The 14,669-nt window shown below is 41.1% G+C and overlaps 1 pseudogene; it reads left to right on the top strand.

Moving 5' to 3' along the window:
- The first annotated feature begins 9,509 nt into the window (after positions 1–9,509).
- Positions 9,510–14,219, top strand: LOC126249421 (uncharacterized; annotated as a pseudogene).
- The last annotated feature ends 450 nt before the right edge of the window (positions 14,220–14,669 follow it).

Below are 14,669 nucleotides of genomic sequence, written 5' to 3' on the forward strand. Positions count from 1 at the left end.
GTGCAGAAGGAACTAAGTTAAGTGAAAATCTGTTAAAACTTTTACTAACCTGCACTAAAAGTCTGTCGGCGATGGAACCGCAAAAAGAAACAGAAGTTAAACCTAAATCAGGACCTATGTCTGTTGAAGGAACTGTAAATCCAGACAACGGTTCAAGTGTAAATATGCATGAAAATAGTAATGTTAAAGTGAAATCGGAACTAGTGTCTCATGACAGTAGTGTGAAAAAGGGCAACGATTCAATAGTAGAGACCCCTGTAGTAAAGCAGAAATCAGAAAGTGTTAAGTTATTGGATGATAGTTTCTCTGATGAATTAAAAATGAAACAGTCATCAGAGATGTTAGAGTTTAAAAAGGAGAAGTTAGATATGACTGATCAATCAGAAGTTTCATTTAGTTTTGATGATTCTGGTGTTGGAGCTAGTTTTTCGTCACCTGAGTGTGATAAAAAGCCAGCTAGTGAGCAACCCAAAGATACTGGGGCTATTGATTTAAGTGTTATATTACAAGCAATAGCTGCCAGTAATGCAAAAATGTCAGCCAGTAATGCTAAAATGACAGCTGAGTTAAAATCTGATATAATTGAGGTAAATAACAGGATTGTGGCCAGCCAAACATATTTTAATAAACGGTTTGAGGCAATGGACAATAAATTAGAATCCAATAAAGCTGAATTAGAAACTTCCTTCAAGACTGGCTGCAGTAAGTTGAAAGAGGATCTGGACAGTTTAAATTATAAAATTGATTGCAACCATGAGGATATTAAGAAAAAGGTTGCTCCACATTTATCTGAGATATATAAAACAGTAAAATCCGAAGTTGCTGAGGTTCGCAAAGACTTCCAAATGGAAGATGCGAAGCTGGAGCACAAGTTAACAGAAAAAATCGAGGCGGAATATGAACTGTGCTCAGATAGGTTTAATGATGTTAATACACTCCTGGAAATGGAAAAAAGAACACATTGACACCGGTGTGTCAGACCCACCATACTTGCTCCGGACACTGCGAGAGGGCTGTACAAGCAATGATCACACGCACGGCATAGCGGACACACCAGGAACCGCGGTGTTGGCCGTCGAATGGCGCTAGCTGCGCAGCATTTGTGCACCGCCGCCGTCAGTGTCAGCCAGTTTGCCGTGGCATACGGAGCTCCATCGCAGTCTTTAATACTGGTGGCATGCCACGACAGCGTGGACGTGAACCGTATGTGCAGTTGACGGACTTTGAGAATTGCTCAACACGTGGGGCGTGAGGTCTCCACAGTACATCGATGTTGTCGCCAGTGGTCGGCGGAAGGTGCACGTGCCCGTCGACCTGGGACTGGACCGCAGCGACGCACGGATGCACGCCAAGACCGTAGGATCCTACGCAGTGCCGTAGGGGACCGCACCGCCACTTCCCAGCAAATTAGGGACACTGTTGCTCGTGGGGTATCGGCGAGGACCATTCGCAACCGTCTCCATGAAGCTGGGCTACGGTCCCGCACACCGTTAGGCCGTCTTCTGCTCACGCCCCAACATCGTGCAGCCCGCCTCCAGTGGTGTCGCGACAGGCGTGAATGGAGGGACGAATGGAGACGTATCGTCTTCAGCGATGACAGTCGCTTCTGCCTTGGTGCCAATGATGGTCGTATGCGTGTTTGGCGCCGTGCAGGTGAGCGCCACAATCAGGACTGCATACGACCGAGGCACACAGGGCCAACACCCGGCATCATGGTGTGGGGAACGATCTCCTACACTGGCCGTACACCACTGGTGATCGTCGAGGGGACACTGAATAGTGCACGGTACATCCAAACCGTCATCGAACCCATCGTTCTACCATTCCTAGACCGGCAAGGGAACTTGCTGTTCCAACAGGGCAATGCACGTCCGCATGTATCCCGTGCCACCCAACGTGCTCTAGAAGGTGTAAGTCAACTACCCTGGCCAGCAAGATCTCCGGATCTGTCCCCCATTGAGCATGTTTGGGACTGGATGAAGCGTCGTCTCACGCGGTCTGCACGTCCGGCACGAACGCTGGTCCAACTGAGGCGCCAGGTGGAAATGGCATGGCAAGCCGTTCCACAGGACTACATCCAGCATCTCTACGATCGTCTCCATGGGAGAATAGCAGCCTGCATTGCTGCGAAAGGTGGATATACACTGTACTAGTGCCTGTTGCCTGTGTCTATGTGCCTGTGGTTCTGTCAGTGTGATCATGTGATGTATCTGACCCCAGGAATGTGTCAATAAAGTTTCCCCTTCCTGGGACAATGAATTCACGGTGTTCTTATTTCAATTTCCAGGAGTGTATAAAAGTAAATATATGTCAAGCAGAAGTAGACGCAATCAAAACTGATACTACTCATATTGTGCAAAGAGTAGATAATGTTGAAATGAGAGTAGAAAATATTAGTACTAACATTGCTAACATTGAGAGTAAAGTAGCTTCGGTAACTTCTGGTAATGGTAGTATACAACAAGTTGTAGCTGCAAACGCCGCTTTTATCGGGTGTCGGCAGTGCTTGCGGTTCGATCCAGATAAAAATATCCACCCGCTAGATTTGGGGAACGATTTTGAAGATGTGATTCCACCAACTTGGTCTGAACGAGAGAAAATCTCATTTATTAGAAGCCATTTAGCGGGTGACGCCATGCATTTGTCAGCTGATGTTATGTTGAAGTGTGAAACATTAGCGGAATTTAAAACAGCTTACATTAATGAGTATTGGTCTAGCAATAAGCAAAATGAAATGTTGAGAGAATTTTGGAGTGGAAAACGCTTCAATGTAGGCAAGGAATCTAGTGAAGAGTTTGCCAGGACATGGATCTCACGTTTGTCACATTTGGCCGAAAAGCTAAAACCTGAAATGATAATACTAGGTCTTGAAGCCAAACTGCCATGGTATTGGCAAACTAGAATGATATCTGCCCCTAGAGACAATCTGGATCGTTTCATTGAATATTTGGAACGTGTAGAGCGTGTGGCTGCCAATGAGGAGCAAACACGTAATAACAGAAATGCTAATAACACTAGTAGTAATTTTAAGAACGAGCAGAATGGCAATGTAAACATCAGAACAGTAGGTGTTCGCCATCCTAGTAGTAATTTTAAGAACGAGCAGAATGGCAATGTAAACATCAGAACAGTAGGTGTTCGCCATTGGAGAAATAATTACCAGAACCAACAGTGGCATCCAAATGATAGTAATTTTGTTCCTAACAAAAATGTGCAAGTAAACAACAGTGTTGAAAGCAATGCTGTGCCGGTTAACTATAATGCAAATAAAGGTAACAGTAGTAGGCAGAGGCTGGAAATCTAGTTCCCGTCTATGAGGATACTGGCGCTCACCAGGCGGTTACTTTTCCTAAGCCAGTAATTACAGTAATTAGTATGACAGATCAGAATACTCAAACTGAGGATTCGGATGATGGGTCGGTAGCATGCAATGATACTGCAGAAACATTAAACCACTCCCAGTATTTGATAGATACCGTGTTAGAGAAGCTTTCTAAGTGGGAAGAGAAAGAGAAGGCGTAGCAGTGTAATGGTAGGGAAAAGCTACAAAATACTGAATTGTCAGGTGAAGAAGCAGAAGAAATTCATGCTTATATTTACGATGAGGATGATGTGCTCTTATCTAAAGTGCCTGTGCAGGATGTTGATACTGTACTAATAGATTTAGGACAGGAGGTAAGTGAGAATGAAGAGGATAGCCTGTTGTGGGTCGATGAACCCAGTAGCTGTGACCAGTTGTCACTGGAGAAGGAACCCGACGATTATAGTGAAAGTGATTTAGCTGTAACTAGTGTTATGCCCGGTCTGGAGGCGAAGAATCGCTCAGAATACAGTAATTTGGATCATGTTCAGCAAACTAAATGTAATGAAGTCGTGCGGTGTTTCGATTTGAAATTAATAGACCGAATGGAAAAGGCAGCTGAAAATGTAGTTCAGGAAACCCCTACACACTTTGACCTAAATGTAATGAAGACAGATGTCGATCACTTTAGTTGGAGAAAAATCCAAAAGGAACTATTGGATGAGTTTGAGGAACCACCTGTACAACCTAGAATAAGCCACCCTATAATAATAGTGAATAAGTTGGGTATCAATGTACGTTGTCTCTTAGACAGTGGAAGTGAGGTGAGTGCGATATCTCAGTCCTTCTTTGATGCATTACCTGGTAAAGACAAGCTTACAGTAATGAGGGTATCAGGACTAAGAATAATTGGTGCTACTGGCAAGGTGTCAAAAACGGTAAAGCAAGAAGCTTTACCGCCCTTTGATATTAATGGTAATTTAATTGATCATCCATGCTTAATTGTAAACAATTTCAGTATTGAGGTTTTAATTGGCATAGATTTCTTGTCGAAATATCAGAGTGTTGTTGACTTTGAAAGAAGCCAGTTAAAATTTGTCTTGCCGATAGCCGGAGTAATTACGGTACTTTTATTGATAAACATGTAGTAACTAATGATGAAACTTGGGAGCTGCCTATACGAGTTCTGAAAAATAGGAGATATTGGGACGAAGGTGTTAATCTTAGTAAAAGTAAGCTAATGAATTCTGTAGGGAGGAGGTTGTTCTGTAACCTCTACACAGTGTGGCAGCTGTGCAGTCCCAGCTGTGTGAGATTTTCTTTCCTTTTCAGGTCTCACTCATTCTTTATCTTTCCTATCCACCAAAATTTCGGCTCTTACTCTCAAATACTAAAATCTTCCGGTATGACTATCAAGCCAGCATTAAGCTAATCAATTCTGTAGGGAGGAGGTTGTTCTGTAACCTCTGCACAGTGTGGCAGCTGTGCAGCCCCAGCTGCGTGAGATCTTCTTTCCCATTCCAGGTCTCCCTCTATCTTCATCTTTCATATCCACCAAAGTTTCGACTCCTTCTTTGCAATACAAAAATTTTACGCCATGGCTATCAAGACATGAGTTCTGTAACCATTCTATCCACCAATTAGTGAAGAAAATACCTAATGTGACAAACCTGACAGTGATATAAACAACAGAGAAGTATGATGTAATTAAGATACAAAGGTATTTGAGTAACAAGTATGTATAGAAACCTGGTAATATTATAAGTACAAAGTTGTTGTTTTATTGGAAATAGTCCACCAACAGTAATTTAAAAAGATATACAAATTCGAGTACAAGCAGGATCTGAAGTGGCAGTGAAACCTATTGTATGCTGTAGAGCTAACTAATTAATATTAAAAGAGATTGCTTAGTGTTATGAAAAATATGCAGATAAGTTGTAAGAATGAATTCACCTTGTGAAGCAAGGAATGGCAATGTTTGTGGTTGAGACGTGAAGGACACGTCCTTGAAATATTTATAAGGTTGGAGCTGGCCGTTATTTGATGTAGTGTGTGACAGGACACACCTATACGTATTGAGGTTATGAGTTGGCGGCTGTATGCGACCATAGGTACCCTTATGTTAGATGAGACAGAGCAGCTCATGGTGTCCTATAGGTTTAAGGAATTTAGCATTACGCTCGGCCATAATTACTTAATGCACTTTAGTGGTAGGTCGAGAGAGACTACCTGTGGTTTCAGCATCCAATCAAGTGGAAATGGATTGCGACGTGAGCAAACTGATCAGCTGCAATTCACTATAGATATGAAATAAATGTGCTACCCTATGCGTTAAATGTTAATAGAGTGAGTGTTAAATAAGTACATACACTAGGAACATAATTGAGTAACATAATGGCAAACGTGAAACATTATTTATAGCTCAGCATAAATACACTTCGATGAAGTAAGTACATAATTGCAGATGTGGAACTGACACAGCAGCAGAGGACCAATAGGTGGATATAGTAGTCAACTAAACGTAGTGTGTTTTGAACACTCAGAACTGTACTATTACCACAAGTTACTCACATGTACAAAGAGGCTGAGAAGACAACTGCTAATCAAGTATACTCATACTATCTGTAAGAATAAGGTAATTGAGATGAGTCAGTTAAGTAAATAAAATACAGATTTGTCAGGAATGAACCGAGCATTGGTTCAGTGTTCCGGCCCAGAAATAATAAATTGAGATTAAATAGGATTTATGATTGTATGCCTTGAGCATAAATGTTCTCTAGGTTGTGACTAACGGCGTTTTGAGTCATTTGTTTACCGATTTTATGACAGTTAAGTAACCGCGAGAGTAAAATCGAAAAAGTTCTGTTAACTTTGTTCCAGTAACATATTGAAAGATAAAATGTATATATCCCCATTTCATTGTGACCCACCCTTAGATATTAAGTGAACAGAGTCTGAGGCACTCTTTTTGTTTGTTCTACAGGACAAACCAGATAATGGCAGCCTGGTAGCTGCGTGAAAGCGTGGAGTGACTTGGACACAACTCACAATGACCCCTCCCCTTTCCCCATGTAATTTAGAGTGAACGTGAAGGACGCACACCATAGCAACTTCCCCTCCTCTACCCTTGTGAATGGAAGTGTAGAACGCCAGCCAAAGCGGCTACAACCACGTGTGTAAAAATGAAATTGTCATGATTTGTGAAATTTTCTTTCAGGTTTGGAAAAGACTGCTAAGATATAATTATCTGTTTATGTATCATGAATAGCTGTGTTATTTTCATTGAATTTGTGTATGTAAAAATATTTACAGACAATTTAATGGATTTAAGATTGTCATAATTTTACATATTTTTATGTGTTTGTCTGTCTAAGGCAATATGTATGCCAAAGTGTTTCATTGATTTTTGCTTAAATTTTGAGTGATAATGTTGCTTAAGAGGCAGTGAACATCCCAGCAATTTAAGTAATTGGAGTAGGTAATAAGTTTTCTTTAAATATTTCATTATGTTTACAGTTCAATTTTAATTTTCATAGGGAGTTAAGCTGTACTCTTGCTTCCCTTTTTGTAATTAATTTTTTTCATTTACATTGAAAAAATTAAGTAGAGGGTGATGTAGGGAAGCAGCATACTCACGCCTTATAAAATTCACATCACTCTTTCCATTGTGTGCCAGCCTAGTCCGCTATAACTAGCTCTGACGTCATAAATGTTGCGCAATACTTTAAAAATCAAGTAAATAACCTGAAACGTTTCTAGCATGTCAGGAGTAATACTAAATCAATATGTGTTGAACATCAGTTCAATAACTTTAACCATTTTCGTATTTGGAAGTTTTTCTGTAAAAATCATTGGCGCAACAGAAAAGAGCTAGAAACTTAAAAATTTATATTTAGATTCCTTTTGCATAAAAATTTAGTAGAAACAGTATTCTAGATCTCACAAATTAAAATATTAGTTGAAATTCATGATTTTCTGTTTTTTTTTTCTTAGAAATTAAGGAATCAAGATAGATTAAGTTGGCGAATAAATAAAGCTAGTATCCAGATTATCAAGTTCCAGTTACAATAGTTGTGGGCCAGCTTGCCTCAGCAGATTTATGACATGCTTCCCAACCGAATCACTGCATGCATCTCGCCCAGAGGTGGGACAACGTCATATTGATGAGTGAGCTCACACTCTGAAGTTCTTTGTAAATTTGACTCGATTTTGTAATAACTGAAATGACATCAAGTACCCTCTCAATCCATGGCGCTTCATTTCTCCGCCGGCCGGAGTGGCCGTGCAGTTCTAGGCGCTAAAGTCTGGAACCGAGCGACCGCTACGGTCGCAGATTCGAATCCTGCCTCAGGCATGGATGTGTGTGATGTCGTTAGGTTAGTTAGGTTTAATTAATTCTTAGGCGACTGAGGACCTCAGAAGTTAAGTTGCATAGTGCTCAGAGACATTTGAACCATTTTGAATTTCATTTCTTCTTTCCCTCCCATTCGTGACGCGTCACTTCATTTGTCAGGCAGTATACAAGTGCAAACGTTAATGAACGATTGAAGCAGAGGTAGCTGCTGTGTTTGAGAGAGAGACCTGTGAGTAGAACAGTTCGACATGTCTCGTGACTGAGATTTCATCAGATCTGGTACTCGCTGTGGGTGTGGTAGGCGGCTGCAGGATGGTGAAAACCCCAGATATCAGCAATATCATTTCTACCACATCATGGGGCCCAACGCACAAGATACCCCATTTCCGAGGTATAGGATGAACAATAATTTTTCACATGCCTTAGAGTCCATGGTGTACCGTATTTCGAGTTGAGAAAAACTTATGTCGTTGTAGTTAATTTCCATTGGAGACAACGTGTTGATGACAGTGGTCACCGTCAACCACCGTAGGTGTAACACCAGTTAGACGAGCAACAGTGCTGCAAATCGTTCATAAATTCACAACAGCCTTTGAGCAGCTGTATCACCTAGAGCACCTTCTTAGCTATGGTCATGCTGTCTTACACATATACGTCTACTTAACGCACATCACAGGCCACAGAGCAACTTACAAGTCACCAAACCTCAGTCCCATGGAATACATTTGCGAAGCCACTGATTGAGTAAAGTAGCCTTGGATACTGCTCCAACCAGTCTCCATGAATTGGGATTAATGGTTGCGCTATCATGGACTAGAATGGCTCCGCAACACTTTGTGTGTCGCAAAGAGTTGACACCAAGATACGTTTCTTCTGTCATGAGGACGAAAAACTAAAAATATTTTGTACAGTATCACGTATTAGTGATTTTGTATTTTTATCACTCTCTGGAAATATCTGTTATCTGAACAATGTCTGCTGTTGCCAGGGCTTTATGAAGGCAACTGTATAACAAAAAGGCTGATTTGTAGTGGAACAGTGCAGATAATATTGTGTTTCGTCCTCTGTTAGTTGGCGAGTAGATAGTTAGGGGCGTCGCTCATGGTTCACTGTATCATGAGATACAAGCTTCATTAGTGATATATTGTAAGATTGCCAAATGAACCATACATCTGTGCAAACTATTTGCATCCAGCAGACATCATGTTAATCTCTTGGGACATTTTGAATGTCAGGAAACTCACAAAGTTAAAATTTAAATGATAACTAAAATATATTGCAAAATTAGAAACTATGTTCTTTGACAGTTTTCGTTTGTTAAAACAGAAAAGACGAAATTTTCTATTACTGGCGTCCAGTATGAGACATTTAGGCGTCATGAGCAGTGAATAAATGCTGGCTCTACCCCGACGATGGCATTGTTGTCCTGATGTAAACAAACTGAGCACTTGTCCTAACCTAATTTAGTGGCCATAATGCAAAAAAAAAAAAAAGAGTCTTGCCTCTTGGCGTTCTTTATTTAGGATATAATTAATGACCCATAACTCTCATCTTAAGTACAATAATTTGTGTTCAAGATGGATATCGAGTAGTCCACTTGTGCTCTTAATTTTGTTTACATAGATGTTTGATAACTGCCATCTTAATGACAATAGTTTAGACAAAAATGGCCCCCAAAGTTATGTTTATGCTAGTATAACCTTAATTACCATAATTTCTTATTCGAAAACTGCAGTGTCCCCTCCACCACTTATCTAGTGCGATCCTATTGGTTACCTTCCGTCCCCCCTCGCCCCTCCCCACTCTTCGAGATCCCAGATTCGTGAGGCAGACTTAGCATTCGTGTTCTGTACGATGATCGATCAACAGCAGAAACAGCAGCAGCTGCAGCAGGTGATATTTGGCAGAGTATTATACCTAACGGCATTTTCTGCAAAAATATTGTCTTCTATTGCTATTTACAATTTTGCAACCAACTGTTAAAATTTTATCGATTTTGTCCCATTTTTTCAGAAGACACACTTTACGTGTGCGTATCCTACAAGCATACCGACGTAGGACGCTATTAGTAGTTCTGTGGAAAATCGTTGAAATTCTGTAGATTTCCCCCCAGTATTACAAAGGCAAATATTAATACAGGGCTTGGATGTTTAACAATTCCCACCACAGTACATTATGTAAAAAAAGTTCGCTTATGTCCCGCTAGCTTAATCTTTAACAATTAGCACAGTGCTACACATACGTTTCTGCTACCTACCAAGCTTAAGTTCACTTAAGGAACTCGTCCTTGCATTGCTTGTGGGTTAAAAACAATTACGTCACTAACAGGCCGTCTAAGAAGGATCTAACACCATGACAATACTGTGTACTTATAAGAATGGTGGGAAATCCATGTATGTTCCTTAAAACACGTCACTAAGTAACACACTAAACAGTTTGCCACCACTGGAGATAGGCTTCTAGTGGTAGAGGTATTCACTTTAGCGCTGTGCAAATGCCACGAATATAGCATTTTAAGTAACTTGTGCTGGCACCACACAACATTATCAGCCATGGTGATACCTATATTTAATCTTTAAACAACTACCACTGTTGCTGGAATATTATAGGAGTAATAACAGCATCTCCATCACATCGTGTAGTGGCCACTAGCGCACCGAAAAGTACGGAGTAGCCTCGCACCGTACGCCAATGACATCGAAGTCTGCTACTTCTGCTACTAATTTAATGATGGTCTTGTCGCAGGCACCAGCAGTTCGCTGCGCTACCGCCACTACGAATGCACGAGGCTTGGCCAGTGTATAAACAGTAACACTCACTCCGAAAGCCCAGAACAGAGGATCAGTGTCTTCAACTCTGCATGCAGGCCACAGGCGTCCACAGGAAGGCATCACACTCGGAGAGCGCGATATAACAAAACTGCATTTAATTACGGAACGTTATTCGAGCTGAGCGCATGTGCGAATTTGCTTCCCTCCAAGTTGCTTGCAGTATGACCTGCTTTCTGTATATATTATCCAATCAGAAAACATATGGACACGTCTACGGTGACTGCCACACCACTCGCCCCATCCCACCATTGTACGCCCGTTTGGAACAAAGTTCCTCTGTCTCGTATCATCGTGCACTCCCCAGCTTGCTGCGTGGATCACAGACACCAGTTTTAATTCACGTCCTGTAAGAATTCTTTATATGACTCATCTCGTAATCGTGGAGAATATTTCCAGAAATGAGACGTTATTAATATTCCACCACCATGACACATTTTCTCTGTAGTAAGACATGTACAGTTACCATTTTTGGGTCGTCTGTGCTATACTTAAACGAGTAATGATGGCTAGCCATTGTTATCCCCGTAATACACTTTATGTGACCCCCAAGAGACACGCTAGCTGGGCTATTTCTTGTGATTAAACGTATTTTTTATTACCCCCAAGGGGCGAAAAATTTATTTTGTTCAGAAGACGGAATTCTTGCTACTATCAACCGTCCCTGCTCAATTCGCAAGTGACGCGAGGAGACAACGTGTCGGTAAACATATGCAATTTCTCGTTGCAATCCTTTCACGAAAATGTAGAAGGAGATAATACAGTATATTGCAAAACATTTAGAAGTGGCCAAGAGACCGCCTATACTACCCCCATACTACGCCTGTACTACCTCACCACGTTTCACTCTTAGGACGTAAAACTAGGCAATAAGTTGAAAACAGTGTAAAACGAGACGAGTCGAACCAAATGACGTAATTACTTTGCTCAAAAGTCTACATGTTACTGATTTTTTCCTACATCTTGCTGTTAAAAGCATTTCCGTCACTGATGAGTGATTCTGGAATTGCCTCTGGCCCTCCAGTTCCCTGCTTATGGAGCTCCGCTTTATATTGTTTCAGTGCTGAGAGGGCTCGTGAGTGCGACACTCAGTTCTGCAGTGAATTTTGCAACTTAAGTCCTCTTATTTTTCTTTCGTCACAATCCTCTTCAATGGCATCCATCACAATCACTCAACACACGTTTTCGTCTGCGTTGTACAACAGTGCATCCTGAAGACTCAGCGAGAATCTGTGTTTATTGCCGTGTTTCCATATTTTTGTCCAATCCTTGTACCTCTTCCACCTGTAACAGGAATCAGGACATAATGTCTTTAACAGGGATCTGCTTAAGTCTATAGATACACAAACCCATCATTTTATTACGATACGTGGGATAACGGTACAATATTTGCGGGAAGTGCTTTGTTGCCTTTTCCACAAAAAAACCCATGGAATTCTTTCGAGGACAAATCTATACTAAAAACATGTCGTCTACACTACCCTACGTCAACCCTATTTTAGAATATTGCTGCGTTGCGTCGGGTTTCCTCATGTTCTTGCCATTAACAAACGTTCACTTAAAACTACTGTCTTCGATATGTTCTTAAATCATGATAATTTAGCAATCATCCAGAAATCAACTAATTTATCGTCATATGTTCTGTAGTGGTAAACTCATTCTACAACTACGAAATTGGCTGTTCTACATCGACATGGATACTCTACAAATCACATTTAAGTGCCTGGCAGAGGGTTCATTAAACCACCTTCACAATTCTCTATTATTATATTCTCGTATAGCGCGAGCTCTAATTTCCCTTATTATATCGTGGTGATCATTTCTCCCTATGTACGTCGGTGTCAACAAAATATTTTTGCATTCGGAGGAGAAAGTTGGTGATCGGAATTTCGTGAGAAGATTCCGTCGCAACGAAAAACGCCTTTCTTTTAATAGTGTCCAGTCCAAATCCTGTATTATTTCTGTGACACTCTCTCCCATATTTCCCGACATTACAAAACGTGCTGCTCTTCTGTGAACGTTTTCGATGTACTCCGTCAGTCCTATCTGGTAAGGATCCCACACAACGCAGCAGTATTCTAAAAGCGGACGGACAAGCGTAGTGTAGGCAGTCGCCCTAGTAGATCTGTTACATTTTCTAAGTGTCCTGCCAATAAAACGCAGTCTTTAGTTACCCTTCCCCACAACGTTTTCTATGTATTCCTTCCAATTTAGGTTGTTCGTAATTGTAATACCTAGGTATTAGTTGAATTTACGGCTTTTAGATTAGACTGATTTATCGTGTAACCAAAGTTTAACGAAATCCTTTTAGCACTCATCTGGATGACCTCACACATTTCGTTATTTAGGGTCAACTGCCAATTTTCGCACCATTCAGATATCTTTTCTAAATCATTTTGCAGTTTGTTTCGATCTTCTGATGACTTTATTAGGCGATAAACGACAGTGGCATCTGCAAACATCCTAAGACGGCTGCTCAGATTGGTTCAAATGGGTCTGAGCACTATGGGACTTAACTTCTGAGGTCATCAGTCCCCTAGAACTTAGAACTACTTAAACCTAACTAACCTAAGGATATCACACACATCCATGCCTGAGGCAGGATTCGAACCTGCGACCGTAGCGGTCACGCGGTTCCAAACTGAAGCGCTTAGAACCGCACGGCCACACCGGCCAGCCTGCTCAGATTGTCTCCCAAATCGTTTATACAGATAAGGAACAGCAAAGGGGCTATAAAACTACCTTGGGGAACACCAGAAATCACTACTGTTTTACTCGATGACTTTCCGTCAATTACTACGAACTGTGACCTCTCTGACAGGAAATCACAAATCCAGTCACATCACTGAGACGATATTCCATAAGCACGCATTTCACTACAAGCCGCTTGTGTGGTATAGTGTCAAAAGCCTTCCGGAAATCCAAAATTACGGAATCGATTTGAAATCCCTTGTCAATAGCACTCGACACTTGATGTGAATAAAGAGCTAGTTGTGTTTCATGACTTCTGCATGACAGCAGAGAACCACTGTATATTATGATTATTGATTGACGCTCGATGGTAGGTCCCAACGTCAGGGCCCTGTGCAGGATGGAAACACGTCTGCATTTATCTCTTGACTCAGCATCGCTGTGCAGCTCAACACTTGATATGCGAGACAATGGGTTAGCTCACCCTAAATATAGAACATACGAGGCGGGGCTGACATCCTTCAGTCGCTGGTCGTTAGTTATAAAGCAACGTGATAACGAACTAAGAGAAGCTGGATTCGTTAATACCAGTAACGGATATCAACCTGTGTGTTTCGACTGTGGTGGAGGCTTGAAAAGTTAGCAAGCAATGCGCAGTCCATGAGTTGAGCATGGCGTGTTGTTTTCCACGTGTTTGTGGCTCTTGTGAAGGGTAAAGAATTTGTAAATAATATCTGTCAGAACAGAGACACAATAATTACCGCATAGGATGCAGCTACAATTAAACTTCCAGCAAATGCTCTTAAGGCCGACAAATTTTGATATGGTGAAAGCAGTATCAGAACAGTATGCAACTGTGAAAACATTCAGTACTCCTCACCTGTGTAAGTGTTGCTTCCAGGAAGAAATGAGAGGGCTACTTCTTCCATATAGACATAGTGCTGCATGCGTTAACTGTGCACCTACCCCTCCCTCGTGTACTGTGTGTTGGAAGCCTGTTTCTGCTGCAGTAAGAGCGTTTATGACGAAAACATCAATTTTGTAAGAAATACTATTCTTTTATTATACATTGTTTACATACATTGTGTGAAATAAAGCGCTATCGTTAAAATAATCATTCTTTTTTTTCCTACATCAACCATACTTATGTCACCTCTTAATACGATAGCTATGATTACATCATGATTTTAACACATTCTTCGCCAAAACTGACAAGCATAAAATAGTCATAGATTTTTGTGTCAGATCGTAGAATGGACATACAATATGACCGTTTGACGACATAGTCTTCCACAGGATGCGAAAACACCGTTTTATTCTTCGCTGAGTGCTATTATTAAGATATTTAGGTCTGTACTACACAGTTCTGCATCATCTTTAACTAGAAGTTCACAGTGGGGCGATAGGACACCAGAGGCATCTTGTTTTGTACACTCCGCTAAACTAGTAGCAACCTGATGCAGTATTACAGTATATGGAATAGAGTAATATCCGA

Source organism: Schistocerca nitens, chromosome 3 (genome assembly GCF_023898315.1).
Source record: "Schistocerca nitens isolate TAMUIC-IGC-003100 chromosome 3, iqSchNite1.1, whole genome shotgun sequence".
Taxonomy (NCBI): domain Eukaryota; kingdom Metazoa; phylum Arthropoda; class Insecta; order Orthoptera; family Acrididae; genus Schistocerca; species Schistocerca nitens.